Below are 9,548 nucleotides of genomic sequence, written 5' to 3' on the forward strand. Positions count from 1 at the left end.
CAGGATGATAGTCCTATAATTAAGTTTGACATCTTCACTGGAGATCATATCAGGTATTGCTGGCTTGATGAACTTTAAGGGAAAAAAAAATAGAGTGAGCTAGAAACTGCCTGAAGGGAAAGCTATAAAATTAAAATTCGTAGAATCCAAAGAAAATCAGTTTAAGAATAAATTATGAGAGTCCCCAAAGTTTTGTCTGCCACAGCACAACCAAAAAATAGGAGCTAGGAGGGTGATAAAGGAGTCAGACTAGCTGGATGTAGGCAGAGAAATTGTTTCAGTACAAGGAATTCTTTTTTGAATGGTATAAGACTAGTCTATATAATTCCAACTATGAGAGATCTAAGAGACAGAGAAATAAGAAGAGAGAAATCTTAAATAAAATTAAAATATATATATATTGTCTTGTAGTGACTTCCCTGGTGGTTCAGTGGTAAAGAATCTGCCTTCCAACGCAGGGGATGTGGGTTCCATCCCTGGTCAGGGTATAAGATCCCACATGCCACGGGTCAGTTAAACCCTCCCACCACTACTAGAGAAGCCTGTGTGCTGCAAAGAAGATCTAGCATCACCAAAAAAATAATAAATAAAATAATAAATATATAAATATTCCTGTAGATATCTAAAATAAAGCCCTGATAGGTGCATCTGTGTGTGCTCAGTCATATCTGACTCTGTGACCCCAGGGACTATAGCCTGGACGTTTCCTCTGTCCATAGGATTTTCCAGGCAAGAACGCTGGCGTGGGCTGCCATTTCCTTCTCCAGAGGATATTCCCGACCCAGGGATGGAACCTGTGTCTCTTATGTCTCCTGCATTGGCAGGCGGGTTCTTTACTACTAGCACCACCTGGGAAGCGAGGGAAGCCCCATAGTGTATCCAGTATTCTATGAAGGTAGGAGGAGAAGGGGACGACAGAGGATGAGTTGGTTGGATGGCATCACCGACTCAATGGACATGAGTTTGGGTAGACTCCGGGAGTTGGTGATGGACAGGGAGGCCTGGTATACTATGGTTCATGGAATCGCAAAGGGTCGGACATGACTGAGCAACTGAACTGAACTTACCCTACAGATATCCCAGAATATGGGACGTGAGGTGGAACTTTGTAGACTCTGTAACAGGAAGCTTGCTTGCGTGCTAAGTTACTTCAGTCATGTCCAACCCCATGTGACCCCATAGACAGCAGCCCACCAGGCTCCCCCGTCCCTGGGATTCTCAAGGCAAGAACACTGGAGTGGGTTGCCATTTCCTTCTCCAGTAACAGAAAGCTAGTACTTTACTAGAAGACTTCTTCTTCCTGAGCACATGTTTTCCAGCATTCCTACAATTATTTGTGTCCATGTCATTGAATACTACCCAGTGGAACATGAAGAGGATTGATCAGTGTTACTTCATGCTGAGCCCATAAGACTTCCTTAAGGATGAGCATTCATGCTGTTCCCCATTCCCTTTCATTCAAATAAGTAGACCATCTTTGAGAAGCATGATTGGCAACCATGAAGGCAAAACATGAAAAGATACTTCATTTCTGAACTGCCCATCAATTTAGAAAGCAAATTTTTGAGGTTATTTTGAGTTAGAAGTAAATCTCTATAATGCTCAACCCACCATAATTTTGGGCTTGTGTGTGACAGTGGTGGGTATTTCATTAAACAATATAAAGATTCCACCTCATTAACAGACAAATAAAGAAGCAAAGACCCAGAAAAGTTAGCAGGAGTGTTAAGAATAGGGACAGAGCTTCTTAAAAACTTCTTTGTGTGAGGCTAAGGGGCTGTAGCTATGGGAAGATTCAGGACCTACTTAAAATCAGGCACTATTATATTTAAAACTGGTAACTGGCAAGGACCAACTATATAGCACAGGAAATTACGCTCAATGTCTTTTAATAACCTGTAATGGAAAAGAATCTGGAGAAGAGTACGTATATGTGTATGTATGTATACATGTACACACACTGAATATAACTGAATCACTTTGTTGTATACATGAAGCTCACACATTAACTGTGTTTTAATTTAAAAAAAAGCAAACAGGAGTCTTTGTTTCTGTAAATTTATGTGATCTTTCAGTAGACCCCTTTTATTTGATATTTGGGTATGGACAACAAAGGGGACGTGGAACAACAGACTGGTTCAAAACTGGGAAAGGAGTACGTCAAGCCTGTATATTGTCACCCTGTTTATTTTAATTCTATGCAGGGCACATCATGTGAGAGGCTGGACTGGATGAAGCACAAGCTGTAATCAAGATTGCTGGGAGAAATATCAATAACTCCAGATATGCAGATGGCACCACCCTTATGGCAGAAAGTGAAGAGGAATTAAAGAGCCTCTTGATGAAAGTGAAAGAGGAGGATGGAAATGCTGTTTTAAAACCTAACATTCAAAAAACTAACATCATGGCATCTAGTCCCATCACTTCATGGCAAATAGATGGAGAAACAATGGAAACAGTGAGAGACTTTATTTTCTTGGACTCCAAAATCACTGCAGATGTTTACTGCAGCCATGAAATAAAAAGATGCTTGATCCTTGGAAGAAAAGCTATGACAAAGCTAGACAGTGTATTAAAAAGCATAGACATTATTTCACCATCTAGTCAAAGCTGTGGTTTTTCCAGTGGTCATGTATGGCTGTGAGAGTTGGACCGTAAAGAAGGTTGAGCGCCAAAGAATTGATGCTTTTGATCTGTGGTGTTGGAGAAGACTCTAGAGAGTCCCTGGACTGCAAGGAGATCAAACCAGTCCATCCTAAAGGAGATCAGTCCTGAATATTCATTAGAAGGACTGTTGCTGAAGCTGAAGCTCCAATACTTTGGCCACCTGATGCAAAGAGCTGACTCGTTAGAAAAGACTCTGAAGATGGAAAGACTAAAGGCAGGAGGAGAAGGGGATGACAGAGGATGAGATGGTTGGATTGTATTACTGACTCAATGGGTATGAGTTTGAGCAAGCCCAGGGAGCTGGTGAAGGACAGGGAAAGCTGGCGTGCTATAGTTCACAGGGCTGCAAACAGTCAGACACAGCTGAGTGACTGGGCAGCAAACAGAGGGGAGCTGCCTTCCTCTAGACTTTTCAACACGGGAGACAAGTTTTGATACCATTTGCTACCCCCTCCCAGAAAGAAAAGGTAGCCGAATCATGGCTCTCTTAGCTCCAACAGGAAGCCTAGGATTAAGTTCATTTAAGTATTTATTTTTTTGTATGTGTGTGTGTGTGTGTGTGTATATATATATATAATTGTTCATTTACAGTGTTATGCCAATTTCTACTGTGCAACAGAATGGCTTAGTTACACACACACACACACACACAGAGACATATATATATATATACTTTCTTTTATAATGTCCTTTTCCATTATGGTTTATCCCAGGAGATTGAATACAGTTCCCTGTGCTATAAACATAGTTGATTTATAGTATTGTTGTAAATTTCATGTTAATTTCTGCTGTAGAATAGAGTGTTCAGTTATACATGCACACACACACACACACACACATATATACAGTATATTTTTCATTATCTTTTCCATTATGTCTTATCACAGGATATTGAACTTAGTACCCTGTGCTATACAGTAGAACTTTGTTGTTTATCCATCTTATATATAAGAGTTTGCATCTGCTAATCCCAAATTCATTTGAAAAGACCCTGATGCTGGGAAAGATGGAGGGCAGGACGAAAAGGGGATGACAGAGGATGAGATGGTTGGATGGCATCACCGACTCAGTGGACCTGAGTTTGGGTGGACTCTGAGAGTTGGTGATGGACAGGGAGGCCTGGCGTGCTGCAGTTCATGGGGTCGCAAGGAGTCGGACATGACTGAGCAACTGAACTGAATGAATCTCAAACTAGGGTCAAGTTTAAAAAGCAAACATATTATCCTCAAATTAAAAAAAAAAAACAAACACACTTGAGTCCAAGACTCATCAGGTTTTAACAATTTTTTCCTTCCCTAGGTGTGGTCTGTTTTCTTGGAGAAAATTTACATATAATGAAGCCCGGGAAAAACCTAGGTAAGAGGCAGTCTTTGGTATTGCTACCTGCCTCAGATGATAAAGGCAATACTGGGTTATGTGATAGGATAGTCCCAGGTCCAGTTAGAGGATTCACCAAAATATCACAAAGAGAAGCACAGGACCAGGACTTCCTATCATCTCTAGCGTCTATCTACTCATTAATAAATAGGAGTCAGGGGAGTAGAGAGCTTACTGCTATTATTTATCCTGGGAGGTAAAGATCAAGAGATGATCCACTCCAGTTAGTGTGAAAGCAATTAGTTCTAATAAAACCAGGGGAATGTTTAACAGGGCTGAGGGAGTCAGCAGCACAGTGGCAAATGAGATTCTGGACAGCTGGGTGAAATGATTGTCTTAATGACTCTACCTGAAAATGGATGCTGAAAGCTTTTCATGATAGGGATAGACAAGCCATGGTAGGCAGAACAATAAAGACTTCAGAGATGCATATGCCCTGGCACTTGGCAAAGTGTATTTTATAAAAAGAGAGAACTGTATTTAACTTCCACAGAATTCACTCTCATAGATTATGTTTTCAGGTTAATAGCACTGAGGAAGAGAAATAAAAATAATTTTATAAAAAGACATGTGACCCTATGGCTGATTCATATCAATGTATGACAAAACCCACTGAAAAAAAAAAAAAAAAGAAAGAAGTTAAAAAAAAAAAAGACGTGACAATTTCTGGATGCTATGGACATCTTAGGTTTTAAGATTTTTGTTACAGATGGCAAATAAATGAAGAAATGGGAGAGTTGTTAAACTAAAATATTTCCACAGGGAAGGGCGTGGAAGCTATTTCAAAGAAGAAAAGGAGGAAGACTATGGCTGCATTTTTCAATTAGAAAGGAAAATATAAGGGTAGCAAGTAAAGGCATACCTTGGCTTTTACGCAAAATCCCATGGGTGGAGGAGCCTGATAGACTCCATGGGGTACATGGGGTCACAAAGAGTCAGACATGACTGAGCGACTTCACTTTCACTTCATTGCATTTTGCAAATAATAGTAATTATTATTATTATTATTATTTTTACAAATTGAAGGTGAGTGGCAACCTTATAGAACAAGTCTGTTGGCATCATTCTTCCAGCAGCATTTGCTCACTTCATGTCTCTCCATTCTGGTAATTCTCTCAATATTTCAAAAATTTTCATTATTATTACCTTTGTTATTGGAAAAGGGTAAGATTGAGGGCAGGAGGAGAAGGAGGTGACAGATGATGAGATGGTTAGATGACATCATCAGCTCAATGGACATGAGTTCTAGCAACCTTTGGGAGATAGTGAAGGACAGGGAAGCCTGGCGTGCTGCAATCCATGGGGTCACAAGGAGTAGGACATGACTTAGCAACTGAAAAACGACAATGGTGACTGGCAGTCAATGATTTTTGATGTCATCACTGTAATTGTTTTGGGGTGCCATGACAGAGCCTTACGTAAGACTGCAAACTCAATAAATGCTGCCTGTGCTCTGACTCCTCACCTGACTGGTCATCCGGCCATCTCTCTCCTTCCCGTCAGGCCTCTCGATACCCCGAGACACAACAATATTGAAAGTAGGCCAATTAATAAACCTACAATGGCTTCAAAGTGTTCAAGTGAAGGGGAGAGTCAGACATCTCTCACTTTAAGCCAAAAGCTAATGAAGGATTGAGTTCAGTGAGGAAGGCGTGTTGAAACCTGAAACAGGTGGAAGGCAATGCCGCTTGAACCAGCTAGCCAATGGGTAAATGCAAAAGGAAAGGTCTTCAAGGAAATTAAAAGTGCTAATGCAGTGAACACAAAGGATAAGAAAATAAGACAGCATTCTTGCTGGTATGGAGAAGGTCTCAGTGTTCTAGACAGAGGATCACAGAGGCTGCTCCGTTCCCTCACGACAAAGCCTAGCGTAGAGAAGGCTCTGTGCTGTGCTGGGCTTAGCTGCTCAGTCCTGTCCGACTCTTTGCGACCCCATGGGCGGTAGCCCTCCAGGCTCCTCTGTCCATGGGGACTTTCCAGTCCAGGCAAGAATACTGAAGTGGGTTGCCATGTCTTCCTCCAGGGGATCTTCTCATCCCAAGGATAGAACCCAGGTCTTCTGCATTGGCAGGTGAATTCTTTAACATCTGAGCCACCATGAAGCCCAAGAATACTGGAGTGGGTAGCCTACCCCTTCTCCAGAGGATCTTCCCAATCCAGGAATCAGACCAGGGTGTCCTGCATTGCAGGCGGATTCTTTACCAGCTGAGCTACCAGGGAAGCCCAGAGAAGGCCCTATATCTCTTCAATCTAAGAGAAATGAGGAAGCTGCAGAACAAAAGTTTCAAGCTTGCAGAGGTTGGCTTATGAAGCTTGAGTAAAGAAGCCATCTCCATAACATAAAAATGCAAAGTGGACCAGCAAGTGCTGATGCGGAAGCTGCAAGTTATCCAGAAGACCTAGCTAAGATAATGAGGAAAGGCAACTACACTAAAGGACAGATTTTCAGTGTGGATAAAACAGCCTTATACTGGAAGAAGGCGCCAGGTAGGACTTTTCATGGCTAGAGAGGAGATGTCAATGCCTGGCTTCAAAGCTTCAAAGGACAGGCTGACTCTCTTGTTAGGGGTTAACAGAGTTGGTAACTTGAAACTGAAAGCAGTGTTGGCTTACCATTTTGAAAATTCTAAGATCCTTATGAACTATGCTAAGCCTACTCTGCTTGTGCTTTATAAATGGAGCATCAAAGCCTGGATGAGAGCATATCTGTTTACAACATGGTTTGTTGAGCATTTTAAGCTTACTGTTGAGAGTTATGCTTAAAAGAAAAGCATTCTCTTCAAAATATTGGTGTTCATGGGAAATGTACCTGGTCACTCAAGAGCTCTAATGAAGATGTACAGTGAGATTACTGTTATTTTCATACCTGCTAGCACAACATCCATTCTGTAGCAGAGGGATCAAGGAGTAATCTTGACATTCAAGTTTATTATTTAAGACATACATTTTGTAAGGCTGTAGCTGCCATAGACAGTGATTCCTCCAATGAATCTGGGTAAAGTTAATGAAAAACTTCTGGAAAGGGTTCACCATTCTAGATGCTATTAAGAACATTCATGATTCATAGGAGGAAGTCAAAATAGCAGCATTAACAGGAGTTTGGAAGAAGTTGATTCCAACCTTCATGGATGACTTTGAGGGGTTCACGACTACAGTGATGAAAGTCACCACAGATGTGGTGGAAATACCAAGAGAACAAGAATTAAAAGCAAAGTGTGTGTTACATGGCAGCCTGGATGGGAGGGAAGTTTGGGGGAGAATGGATACGTGTATGTGTATAGCTGAGTCCCTTCACTGTTCACCTGAAACTCACAACATTGTTCATCAGCTATCCCCCAATACAAAATAAGGAGTTTTGTTTTGTTTTTTCTTAAAAAATAAAAAAGAAGCAGTCTGAAGATGTGACTGAATTGCTGCAACCTCGCAATAAAACTTTTGGAAATTAGGAGTTGCTTCTTATGGATGAGCAAAGAAAGAGGTTCTTTGAGATGGAGTCTGCTCCCAGTCAAGATGCTGTGAAGATTGTTGAAATGATGGCAGAGTATTTGGAATATTACCTAAACTTGGTTGATAAAGCAGTGACAGGGTTCCAGACGATTGACTTCAGTTTTGAAAGAAGGCCTACTGTGGGTAAAAGCTCTCCAACAGCAAAGCATGCTACAGAGAAATTGTTTGTGAAAGGAAAAGTCAATCAGTGCCGAAAACTTCATTGTGGTCTTATTTTAAGAAATTGCCACCACCACCTCAAACTTCAACAACCAGCACCTTCATCATTCAGCAGCCATCAACAAGAACTTCCACCAGCAAAACGATGATGCCTTTCTGAAGGCTGAGATGATGGCTAGCATTTTTTAGTAATAAAGTATTTTTCAATTATATACTTTTAAAAAAGATATATAATAATGCTATTGCACCCTTAATAAACTACAGTTTAGTGTAAAAATACCTTTTATATGCACTGGGAAGTCAAAAATTTATGTGGCTCATTTTATTGAAAGATTTACTTTAATAGGTGGCCTGGAACCAAATCCTCAGTATCTCTGAGGAAGGCCTGTGGTCACATTCAAATGTTGCAGGACTTCATTTGAGAAAAAGAGAAAGATTTGTCTGGAAGATCCTTAAGCTTGTATTATATGTTGAGCAATATGCTATAGGCTTTAATTGAATTATCTCTTTCCAGCTTCAGAATATCTGTTAGGATAAATATTATCTTTCCTTGTTTTGTAGATGAAAATGAAAGATTCAGAGATGTAAGTAAATAGTGTGTGAGACTATGGGTCAGTTTTTCCTTTTATATGCTAGAAAGTCTATAAGATCCTTTATAAACATTAATAAATTTTCATCTTTCTTTAGAAAAATATAATTTCTAAGCTATAACTATTAACTCACAATAAAATCAGTGTGATGTATTCTCAGAAAGATATATTTTCTAGTTGCAATAAATAGAATATATAATGCTTGAAAGTTTCCTAAAGATATTTCTACTTTAAAACTATACCAACCTCACTTTTAAATGTCTTAAACAGTTTACTATTTCTTAAAATTTCTCACACATCATCATACATACATATAAACTTTTTTACCAGAAAGTTTTTGGTATCTATCAAATATGCATATCTTGAATGACATCAAAAATATTTGTACATACTCAGAACATACCAGAAACACAAGCAGACTAAAGCTTACATTCTCTTTCTCTCTCTTTGCCTCTCTCCCTGCCCAGTTCTCTCTCCTTAGCTTCTTGTATGGAAATAGGCACTTAGAAAATGGTCATTAAATTCAAATAAAATATTACTGCTTTATTAAAGTGCATACAGCCTTGAGCATCTCCTAAAGAAATACACCTATGACCCTTATTATAACAAATGCTACCAGTTTTGCAAATGTATGAGTTATCTTGCAAATGCTTAAACATTTTGACTCCAGAACTTCATCCCTGGAAATCTATCCTAGAGAAATAACACCAAACACAAACAAAGCATTAAGGAACCAGTTCTATAAACAATAAAATATTAATTTATCTGTGACGCATTCTTTTGAAATATTTGGTACCATTAAAATATTTATAATGGTTTTAAATGAAATGGAAAATATGTGTGTATGTAAGATGTATGCAAAGCCAATAAATTAGGTAAATTAATATATATAGCAAGACATAAGTTACTTAAAGCACATCCAGAAGACTTAGATGGAAATTATCAACATAGGACCAACTGGCAAGATCTTAAGCCATTCAACAATGAAGGATATTTTTCTCTTCATAATTGTGTAGGTTTTCAGATATTTGCCTATGTTTTCTATATTTTATAAATTCCAAGTTAAATTTTGAAGTGGTTAAGCAATTTTTAAACATTTAAGGCATGAAAAGTATATAATGTAGTGAGAACAAAGGGTCAACCACAAAACTCAAGCCTCTTTTCATTTGTCCTTGATGATTTCCTTCCGTTCTCTAGAAGGAGGCAATCAAGTCACCTGTCTTGAGGGTGTCAGTCCTGAGATAGTCT

At 39.3% G+C, this 9,548-nt stretch overlaps 1 pseudogene; it reads left to right on the forward strand.

Moving 5' to 3' along the window:
* The first annotated feature begins 5,605 nt into the window (after positions 1-5,605).
* Positions 5,606-7,877, forward strand: LOC136176443 (tigger transposable element-derived protein 1-like; annotated as a pseudogene).
* Positions 7,878-9,548: the final 1,671 nt, after the last annotated feature.

This window comes from Muntiacus reevesi, chromosome 10 (assembly GCF_963930625.1).
Source record: "Muntiacus reevesi chromosome 10, mMunRee1.1, whole genome shotgun sequence".
NCBI classification, from domain to species: Eukaryota; Metazoa; Chordata; class Mammalia; order Artiodactyla; family Cervidae; genus Muntiacus; species Muntiacus reevesi.